This window comes from Pezoporus flaviventris, unplaced genomic scaffold, assembly GCF_033815535.1.
Source record: "Pezoporus flaviventris isolate CSIRO_AGI_PZ_B2104156 unplaced genomic scaffold, CSIRO_AGI_Pfla_v1 ptg000031l, whole genome shotgun sequence".
Lineage (NCBI taxonomy): Eukaryota > Metazoa > Chordata > Aves > Psittaciformes > Psittacidae > Pezoporus > Pezoporus flaviventris.
In genome coordinates this window covers 66,853,149-66,864,659 of record NW_026892579.1, presented here as the reverse complement: position 1 = coordinate 66,864,659, position 11,511 = coordinate 66,853,149, and the positions used below count along the sequence as shown (strand labels likewise).

At 41.5% G+C, this 11,511-nt stretch overlaps 1 long non-coding RNA gene across 5 annotated transcripts in view; it reads right to left on the bottom strand.

Annotated features, from left to right (window-relative positions):
• Positions 1-202: 202 nt before the first annotated feature.
• The window catches only part of LOC133273519 (uncharacterized), a 134,927-nt gene continuing 123,618 nt past the window's right edge, over positions 203-11,511 (bottom strand). For all 5 annotated transcript variants that reach the window (XR_009744866.1, XR_009744865.1, XR_009744867.1 and 2 more), the window contains 3 exons: positions 8,760-8,970; positions 2,614-2,748; positions 203-522 (listed from right to left, as the gene is read on the bottom strand). This is a non-coding gene — a long non-coding RNA (uncharacterized LOC133273519). The remainder of the gene's footprint in view (positions 523-2,613; positions 2,749-8,759; positions 8,971-11,511) is intronic.

The following is an 11,511-nucleotide window of genomic DNA, read 5'->3' as shown; positions in this document are numbered from 1 at the left end:
ACAGCTTCACAGGCTGGTTGGAGGGACACCTGGTTTAGAAATGCTGGAGACTGCAGGTGATATTAGATTGGACCTACACTGAAGCTGCACTTCTGCATTAGTGAGGTAATGAAGAATGAAAGAAGTGCACTTAGCAAAGAAGAAGAAATCTCTCTCAAAATTCAGCTGTGTGCGTAAGCAGCAGTACTTTAAGATAAAACATTTCCAAAACTAATTTAATCTATTTTTAAAGTAGTTCATTTCCTTGGTACAGTTTGATCAGGTCTTAAATGCACTGCAAAAGCTGTGCATAACATGTTTTGAGTATTTGTGTGACCTTTTCCAGGAGAAGTAGACCCAAGAATAGTTTCCTGTAGCTAGCCAAATCCTGAGGACAAAGTAGGTTGACAGGAAAAGCTGGCCAGCATTCCTTAATGAAAGATCCCACTCTAGTGTGCTCTTTTGCAAAAGGACTTTTCACTATGCACAGTGTAGCTTCTGTAAACTGTCCAGCATAACATCTTGTTCTGCTTTGGGGTTTATCTGCAGATAGAAAGGAGGGTTTAGCCTATTTAAGAGTGAGGCAGGGAACTGATATGCAGGTAGGAAAAGAAAAGAATTGCTCAGAAAATCTGAACAATCTTCTGTCTTTCTTCCTCTTCAAACATAACCGCATTTGGTTACCTTGAGCCAGCTTGTATTAGTGTTCTTACACAGTCAGGATGTGTTCTCCCTCTTTGGAGGCTGATGTTACATCTCTTTAGCCACTTACAAAATAAAGCTTGGTGAATGAGTATTGATTCCCTTACTTGGAATAACAGGAGTGCAAGTGGTTAATTTCCTGACCTGCTGAGCTGCGTAGAGAAAAATAAGCCCTTTCCAAAAGACTGAGTGTGAGTAGACATGCTTAAGAAAACAAGGAGGGGAATGCTATGAGAGTTGAACTTCTGAGTGACACTTGTGAAATATTAATCCTTGTTGTCAATGTAACAGTGAAATATAAATCAAGAAACTAGGCACATGGAGGGAAACAACTACTTGTTGTATCTAGCAACCATGATGTTAAAGGCACATGGAGGGAAACAACTACTTGTTGTATCTAGCAACCATGATGTTAAACCTATTTCTCATTCACCAGGTGGGAGCAAGGCCTGGCCAGGTGCCTGCCACTTATGGTACCCTTGACACCACAGAATTCCTGTTTTCTCCATACAATTTTACATTCCATCCTCACAAGGAATGTCTTGGTGATTCAGAGAGGCGACTAGGTTGCATTCCTGTTATTCCAAGTAAGGGAATCAATACTCATTCACCAAGCTTTATTATATAAGTGGCTAAAGAGATGTAACAGCAACCTCCAAACAGCGAGAACACATCCTGCATGTGTAAGAATATTACTACAAATTGGCTCAAGGTAACCACCCAGCAAGAGCTGTTTACTAAAGCAAATCAATTTTTAATCAGAAGCTTGCTCCTTTTAAAATGTTTGACTATTTTAAAATAAAGGAAAAATACAGCCTGGAGAGAGTGATCAAGCCCAGACCCTACTGAAGTCATGTAGAAAACAGAGTTTATTGCACAGATACAACTTAAAACGTTGGACTTTGATCTACTGCTATGGAATAAACATGTTACAGAGAGAAAAATACAGAAGAAAAGCCCTCTAAAGACGGTCTCTGAGTTGGACTCTGACCCACTGCACATACAGACAAGTGACATATCAGTTGACTTTTGAGATACACTTGGCAGGTTATACACATTTCAGATCAAAGGGCTTTGGCTGGATGGAATAATACTCTGTATTTGCAGAAAAACATACGTCCCTGGTTCCTCCTCTGAAGATCTCCAAGAGCTAAGCATCTAATACTGAATAACCTTTCCTAGAAACCCTCTGGAGCTGGTACAAGAGTCACTGACAAAGACAACCTGAACCACAGGAGAAGGTGACATCCTGTATCTCCACTCACTGAGTTAGGAACTACCTTATTTCTAACTCCAGAAGTTTACTGCTCTGTAGAGCAAGTTCTGTTAGCATGAATACCCTCTAAAAGCAAACCCCTCTACTGCTGCAGCAAGCGAGACCAGCATTTGGTCCCAAACTAGCTACAGACCATTTCAGGCTGTGATTTTCAGGCTGTTTTGCTCAGAATTGAGCAATATCTTGGTTGCAGTAATGTCCATTCCCCCTCCTCTTCCCCCTCAAGCTGTTCTTCAAACCCCATCACTTTCAGTTTTGTCAAGGACTGAGATTTTTATACAGAGCTTTCAGTTGGCTTAAACTTTCGAGTTCCCCAGGATAAGGAATCAATAACCATTTAATATTTAAGCAGCTTACAAGCAAGGACTGAGCTCTAGATGTGGCAGCAATGTTTCAAGTATAGAGAACTTTTGAAAATCAAAATGCTAGCACTAGCAAGGTATTAGCATGTATTATGCTCATCTCTATTTTAGGACCAAGTATCTCACAGGATAAATCCTTTTAATGATGCCTTCCAATGCTTACATTTTCCCCCACATCCTACTTTGTTCTGGATTAGGCAAATCATGATTTGGGGCAGACCACCAGCAATATGGCTTTAAGAAAAAGATGACTCAGAAGTCAAGCAAAGTCTAAGTGGCAAGTGCTTCAATTACCTCTTCCAGTAAAGCAGGTATTTTTGATCCATTAATCCCCAGCAGATGATCCGTATCTGGTTTGTTCTCCCAGGATAGATTTTGCTGCAGGTCAGCTCCTGAGAATATCATTCATGACTCTGCTGAAACAGAGCACTTAAAAGAGAGTTTATGTGCCAGCTGTCTAAATGCACCGAGATGATATGGACAGGTTGGGAGTTCAGTATTAAAAACCCACATACTACGTAACAATGCAATCTATAGAGAGACTATATACGATATGCCTTCACACACAGATGTATCTTTTCATCTCAGAGGAATCACTAGCAGAGAATCAGCTCAAAGTGCAGGTAAGGCAGGATAAAGAGCTTAAGCAAACCCCTAAACTGACCCCAAGTTAAAGAGTCTTCCTCCACATCTACATATATGTATTGGCACGCAGTGATATGTACAGGTAGATTCCAAACATGTTTTCACTTCCAGCTAGCAGCTGAGAAGTAATCCCTGTAGGAACAGGTTAAATAAGTATAAATACCTATGTAATTCCTGCCTGAAATCTTTCAGATCATGGACAAATTAGGCAGAATAGATAACTTCTCATATTGATACAGGAAGGCTTAGAAGCCAAATAATCCCTACTCCTTTTAAAGCAGTATAAATACTTTAACAGTGAACACATTCTTCAGTTTTAAGGGAAATCAATATGCTATTTATTCAGAGCCTTTAAGAAGAGGCTGAAATGAGAACTGTCTGGGGATAAAGAGCATGGGGCCTTGTAATCCTCAGCTTGCTTCTTTATCCTGAGAAAATGCACTTATTTGTTGCAGGTTGAGGCTGCTCCATAAACATCACTAATCTGGTGACCGTGCAAATGACCAGTAATGCCCTGAAAACTCTCATTCCAAATGATTTTTGTCATGTATCAGGGCAATGAAGACACTGCTGCAACACAATGGACTGATCAATTGGCATCGTCCTTTCTTAGGTGATAATTACATTTATTTTCCTGTAGTCTCCTCATGGCAAAACCCAACTGAACTGAGAGTGAAGGAAACGGTCCATTGTGATTCCTGGGTGATTTCTACATGCCCCCTTGATCTGCCTTTCTGCTAAGCTCCTACTTAGGAGTGAGCTCCTCGGAGCATGTTCTCTAAAACGCACTGTTATACCTGCTTGTGAGAAATTCCTCTAATTCTTATAAATGGTTTTCTAACACTGCTTGGTGACTTTGACAAGTATTCGTCAGCTTTGAGCAGTTCCAGACCCAATCAGTTTGCTCATGAGGACTCTTCATCAGGGACTGTAGCAACAGGACAATGGGGAATGGGTTCAAACCTAAACACTGGAGATTTATGCTAGATAGAATGAAGAAGTTCTTCCCTGTGAAGGTGCTGAGGCGCTGGCACAGGGTGCCCAGAGAAGCTGTGGCTGCCCCATCCCTGGCAGTGTTCAAGGCCAGGTTGGACACAGGGGCTTGGAGCAAGCTGCTCTAGTGAAAGGTGTCCCTGCCCGTGGCAGGGGTAGGAAATGGATGAGCTTTAAGGTCCTTTCCTACCCAAACCAGTCTGGGATTCTGTGATCTGCAGAGAATTGGCCATTCTTTACTGAGTCTGTAACAGGATGGATTTTCCCAGTTCTAAAAGCAATCTCAGAAATTCCTCTGGGTCTCTGAGAACATGGTATGATCTTCCAAGGGAGGTGAAATGGCACCTTCATTTAGCATTTACAGGAGTTGAATAAGAGGTAGTTAGCAGCAGTCTTTTACATGAGCAAATACCCAGTGACAAACTGTTCCTAGTAGTATCCAGCCTCTAACACATATTCTTCAAGGAAGGCAAGCCTGACAGCTCATTTTTAACGTGGAATCAACAGAAGAGCAAGAGCAACCATCACACACATTACTGACAAACACTGGGGAGCAAAATTAGGAGAGTCAGAGAGACCCAAAAGCCAAGACACTGCTTGCCTGACAGTCCTTCTGTGCATGCCAGGTGTGATGGAATGACAACATTGTACACAAAGCCACCAGCAGTCTGAGGAGGAAAAGCCCTGCATGCAGCCACTGGATTCTTGATTAACACACTCCAATTTCCAGCTATCCCAGATGTAGAAAACAGAGATCCAGATCCAATTTTACATTGCTTGCAGAGCAACCAAAGTCACAATAAATATCCCCCCCCAAAACAGATTAGATGAGAAATACCAATAAAAATTGATTTCCCTGATACCACTGCCTGCTCTGAATCAGGATTTAAGGGGTGTTACTTCTGAGTGTGTCTGTACAATACATCTGTGGAGGCAGGTGACAGGAGGCTGGCTGCTGCTCACACTGTGTCTAAGCACGGATGAGGATTTAAGCTCTAACAAGTAATTTGGGGTATGCTAAGCATCTGCCTTTGCTGCTGAACTATGCTGGCTGCCAACTCTCAAACTGTATGTAAAGAAAGAGTGGATTATTATTTCCTTTATTAAAAAAAGGACACTAGAGCTGCTGACTGTATATCTCTGCTCTGGACATACTTGTGTATCTAAGCACTTAGTACCTGTATTCAGAGTATTATGAGCAGAAATATTTCCTCCAGGCACTTGCTGACTCACAAGGCACAGGTAAAAGATATTTGCAAGGAGGATGATCTATACTCTTTTTCTTTCAAATTTAGAGCACAAGTTATATCCATAATCCTTCTCCAGTTGCTGGGGTGTTATAAAGCTGTCTAAGCACAGCTTGGGGAGTGCACTTCAGAGATAACACTTGGATCTCTGCAGCCTACAGTGTTAAGAACCAACCCACATAGACCTGGAGTTTGTAATTAGTAACAGATGCATATGTTAAAGGTGGCTATTCTCAGGGATGATACGTTTGAGATCACTCCACGTGGCATTTTTGGACAGAGCTCTTAACTACAGAGATTTACCAGTAGGGTTTTCCAAAAGGAAATCTGTTACTATTATGTTTACTCGTCAATTACTGCTAATGAAAATAAACAACTTGCTTACTTAAAGTCATTATAAACCTTGTGCTAAGAAACAAAAATTAGGTTAACCAAGCACAACTCTTTTCTTTGCCATTTCCCCACTGGCAATTTAATTAAATTACATCTTGCAATTTTTAAGTATGCTTCGCCTAAATTATTGCTTTTATTATAACATCATTATTGAGCAGTCTACAGTTCTGTAAGAGTTGCAAAAGCCTTCACAACTCCACATTCTCACCTGATTTAAAAGCAGATGAACACATAAAAATGATTTTACTTGAAACTTTCTTTGTGAATGGTTTTATCTGAAACATCCTTCCTATCCCCACCAGCTACAGAGGCATTTCTCTTACTCGGGTATTTGCCAGCTTTGTCAGGAGCAAAATGACAACGAGGAATGCAAACCTACCTCATCATGGTGGGCAACTGCATTGTATTTACTTGGACTATGATAGCCCTTCCAGAGGAACAGGAAAGAGGAGGTTTTTAACAGACAGCTTCCTTTCGGCAAGTTATTATTTTCCTGTTGCCATTAAAAGCACCTGATGACCAGACCTGTCTCTTCTGAAATGCCGTCCTTACTCGTGTTAGTTGGATTTCTTTTGGATTTTTCTGAAATCTTTCAGATTTCCTTCTAAGCTTTTCTCTTTGATGCCCATCTGGAACTTCAAATGCTTTTTATACTGTAACAATCCTCTTCAGAAGTTCCTGGGTCCTTAAGGAAAGCTCAAAGCTGTGTACACACAGGTTACAAACTCCTGAGCTCCCAACTCTCCAACAGGTTTGAGCTGATTCACTGCTAAGAAAATGACAGAGCTGCATAGGTTTAACCTCTCCTACCTTCCTCCTCCTCCTCAAATGATTTAACTTCTGGGTCATCTGAATTATTAACTCCAGCTCTCTTCTTGCAATCAAACTTTAAATCAGAGCCTGTGACCGTGTACACTTAGGTTGGATTTACTGCTGTTTGGATGCACATTGTTGTATTCAGCTTTTCCAAAAGAACTGGTGTTTTATGGTTTTGACCTAGCACAGCCCCCGAGATGTCTTTTTTCATCATCTCTCAAGTATGTCAACTAATCAGCATTTCTATTTCGTGGTTACAATCTCCTAGCAACTAAACTTTACCTTAAACTGATTCTCACTGTTTTGGAGACCCTGTGCCCAGAGCACGTTACATCTCTTCCTCAAACACACTTTGTACGTTTCCTTATTCTCATTTTGATTACCTATAGGGCTTATGTTCATCATCTTGCTTGAGATAAAACATCGGGAATATGCTAACATTTAGACTCACAGTACTCCTACTTCTGGTTGTTGCCTTGCACATGATCCATGAGTTGTCATTTAGCAAACCCTTCCCTTAAAGGGGGAAAAAATGCAAACAAAAAATTACTCTGGAGGCTTTTCTAAGTGCCTCACAAAGAGCATTCTTGTGTCTCAACTGTCCCAACCTCAGAAGCCTGCCATAACCGGAGTATTAGTTTTGTCAGGATGAAGGGTTCTTTACTCCTCAGAAACTTGCAACCTCTCCAACAACAAATGCAGCTAAAACTCTCTTCCGGACAAGTTAATAGTCCTTATGGGTCACCCTGACACTGAAGTCAAAGACATGGAAATGATTATTTAGGTCTGGACCTCAGAGAATACGGAATACTCATGTCTTGATACCGGCTCACAATTTATCTTTGATTTTAATGATGTGCATGGAAACTTACAGCATCTCTTGGTCCCTTCATCTTCTTTTATTCTAGCTGGGCAAAGAGAGTGGCAGATCCACCTGCTTTGTATCCAGTGAGAAAATCAGATGCTGAAGAGATAGTAAATTCAAAGTCTATAATGCTGACAGCCTCATGAAGGATACCTGTACCTAACAGTAAGCCAGAGCAGCCTACTTCACTTGATCATTTGTAGTTCAGGTTGCCAGGACTTCGGATCTTGTCAGTTCAGCCATAAGCAGAGAACAGCTTTGACCTACCTCTCACACAGTCCAAGGCATGTAATGCACAGATGCTGACTGGGTGGAAGCATTAGCTTCACCTGGATACTACACACATACGTATTTAGGCTTATTCACATTTATTGAGCCCTGTTTCTTCAAACTCTCATGCAAAAAGAAATGTTGTTTGTGTAAAAGCTAGAAAGATAAAGTGAAAGACTTGTACAGTACCAGCAAAGTGGCTCAGGTAGTCATGACAACCACGTCGGTGCTCATAAAACTTCTCTTCATAATCTTTTTTGCACTTTAGGAAACACACATGCGAGCAGTAAAAAATGTAACTGATCTACAGCAACACAACCAGAAGTAAAACCTTCATAACATCCACAGTGGAAGCTGATACACTGACACTTGGTGTCATTATTGACAACAGCTTTGTCCAGTTCCCACAGGGGCTCCTCAATGTGCCCAGGCTTAAAAGAGTCAAGAGCCTTACCCCAGATTTAGGGGTGAGCAGGGAAGGGAAGGAGGGAGAGGCTTAACATTGCTTTTAAGGTATTAAGATCAGACATTAAAGACACACAAGCATATTATAAGTTATTTAAAGGTTCATGTACTTATTATTTCCTTCAGCACCTGATACCAGAAGGGCTCTGCTGCTCCAGTCCAAACCCAAGGAACACATTCTGCATGAGTTGTGAGTTCCCACAAACCATCCTTACTTCAGCAAGAATCAAAATCCATGTTTTTCTTTCAGTCTTTTATGCTCCTTACTTTTTCACTTTGTTTTCAATGTGGAAATTTAAAATCCCTCTCACTCTTACCATTCCCAGGTGGAAACCAAAGCATGCCTGAAATAAACCCCTCCCTCTACCCCACAGAGGAGTTACTGGATTTGCTTCCAGCAAGCAGGGAGTGCCTGCTGGCAATAAGGCAAGTCACCATCTTTCTAATCACGTGATAAGCTCAAAAGAAAATTGCAAAGCTTTATATACCTGAGTCTGCCAAGGCGTCATGTGTTGCTTCAAAAGAATAAAAAGAAGATTTGGCATCTGGAGTCTTCAATAACTGAATTTCCTTTCATGTAAAATTGCTGTAGTTAAGAAGTATCATTTACTGAGGAAAAAACCCTAAACTTCTCTTTTATAATAAAAGATCTATGGTCAACATGTCATTTTCTCTTCTTTCAGCTAAGAATAATAATTCACTGACACCCATATAAATCCCCTCATTTTATATGATACTGAACTTACAAGGTCTCCATCATCACCAGTCTTGGGGAAAGAGCTCCATCTTCTGGGAAACAGTTCTTCAGTGGTCAGGGAGGGACAGGTTCTGATGGATCATTGCATTTCTTCTCCAGAATCACACAGCAAGTATCAGGGTTTATCAGAGAGGTCTATCGGTGCACGACAGCTCATCTCACAAATCAATCTCCTGTGAGCTGGTTTGTAGATGGCAGGACTGTTAATGGAAAGAACTGGGGCTGAGTAAATAGAGTCTTGCCAGATAATCCACTGCAATAGAAGCATCTCACACAGTAAAAGGGGCATTTTACCCAGAAGCTCCATGTTGAGGCGGTTGAGTAACCCAAATCCATGATCAAGCTGGTATAAGATACAAACGTCCTTCAGATGACCTCTGTCACAAGCAAGTTCCATAGCTGACATGATGGAAATGATAAGAAATAGCTCTAAACCTCCAAAATTAGTGATACAAAATATGCACTTACCAAGTTTAAAAACAGCATAGCAAACACCTGAGAAGGCAAGATCTTCTCCCATAGGTTAAACACTGGAAGCCAGTTACCAATTCTACGTATTGACTTAAACTGTATCATGATTTGAGGCCCTATATTTAACAACGGATATAAATGGCAATTTTGGATGGAAGCTTGGCATTTCTTTCCAACTCAAAAGCATCCACACAGTGAATTTTCTTGTTCCCATTCATCACAAATACTGTGTTACACAAAGGCTGTGCACATGTTCCATACACCGGTGATGATGAGGGAACCTGTGAGGTTGAAATCGCTGACCTGAAGTTGTTATTTCATTAGATGCGATTCTGCTTCAGCCATGTAAAATCTGACTAAAGTCAAATAAGCAAATAAGGAAAATAATTTTTCTGTGAACATTACTACAAATTGTTGAGAATTTTCTGTTAATTATATGCAATATAATTACTTTCAGGGTTAAACAGTCATTTTTATGCAGCTTTCAACAGCACTGGGTAACTAGCTTCATCTCTAGATTCCTGTCTACTTGCTCATTAACTACAGGAAGAAGAACTTAAAATACCTTCAAGGGGAACTGATCTTATTAAATGCTTCCACCTTTTCTTTTTCTTTCTCTCCTCTCCAGAAAACAACATTCCTGGCACTAATACAGTGAAAAGCAAGTTCCTGGTTGATCCCAGGGAGCTGTGAATTGTGCTCCTGGACCAACCTGGAAGGAAGGGGACTCTTAGGAGCTAACAGATGAGGATAAATAACCATTCTTTGAGGAAGATGAGGACAAACAACCATACACAGAGAATGCTCATGATATAAACCTGCCTGTACCACCACCTACCATCATTTAAAGGTGGGGGTTCTACAAGGACACCAGTAAGAGTACATTTACCATTACTTTTGGGGGTATTTCTGATGGGGCTGCGTGCGTGTGTATGTGTGTCATGTGTGGGTTTTCTTTAATGATACTTTCAGGCTTTGATGTGTAGTTTCACTTTTAGCACGCTGATTTACCTCATGGTGAAAGAAAAACCCCAAGCTGCTTGTACAGCAAAGAACCTATTTGAAGATGTTAGCTTTTTCTCCTGATTGCGGAATGTCTGTGAGCAGAACATAATGTCACCACATTGATTTAATCGCAGGTGATGTTTCATGATTTTTCTTTCTCCCCTATGTGAACTGAATGAATTGTGTTGATCTCCTAAATCACAGCAAGCATTTTCTCTCAGTTGAAGCCGGAAGACAAACACTTCAAGAGCAACTATAAATCCTAGTTGGGCTGAGAACATCACAAAGACAGCTTCTGCCATAGGTGTTGTCTAGAGTCTCTGCTCACAGCACGAGATGAACAGAGCAGCTTCACTCTACAAAGGAATCTCCAGTCTTCATAAAATCTTCCATCCTCTTGTCTCTGTCCACTCCTCCAGCTTATAGACAAAATTAGCATCAGTATTTTCACTAACTCCTATTTGAATCATTATTCTCAACTTCTGCTGAATTTGGGACATTGAATCTCACTTCTGTGGCCACCGGCACCAGCTTTTGACGCCTGTGAATTTCAGACAGGTTCTGCCTTTCTGCAAGAGCTTTCCAATTTCTCTTTTACCAAAGCAACCACACTGTCCACGAAGTCTAACAGAGCCTGATTTAGTAAGTCACTTTATTTTACCCCATTTCTTTAACCAGGGGTTTCAAAAAGAGGAATAGCAAAAGGAAGATCTCCTTAGGTGCCTACGCAGACTTCCCTCCCCGTCTCTCCTTCTGGTATTTAGTTATGGGAAGGTTGGTCTCAATGACTGTTCAGGAAGAATATGGGAGCTGCTGCTCCCTTTGCCCAGAGGTGTAGCAAGGGCAACGGAGGAAATGGGCATCAAGTATCTGCCAACCCCCTTGGAAGCTGCAGCCTGGCATGAGGCTGCTGGCTCACTGTTGAGATGTGTGCCAAGTCATAAGCAATTGCCCTGGAGAGGAGAGGGAGGACAAGAAGGGTAAGAGAAGGAGATACCTGGGCAGTATATGCTGCAAGTGCCAGAGAGCCTCCTTTCAGCACTGGCTGACGTGTTACCCCCTGCTGTGCCGTGCCTGGAGTCTCTTGTTTCCGCAGACCACACCGAGGCACATCTGCCTGTGCTCCAGAAATAGCCTCCCAGTACTCAAACAGACCCAGCATCCTCCCTGCCCACTATCCCAGCCCTACCTGGGCAGCCAAACACCATCCTCATGTGCTGTTAGTTACAAAAGCAAGTGCTGTGTCATGCAAAAGCTTTGGGTTT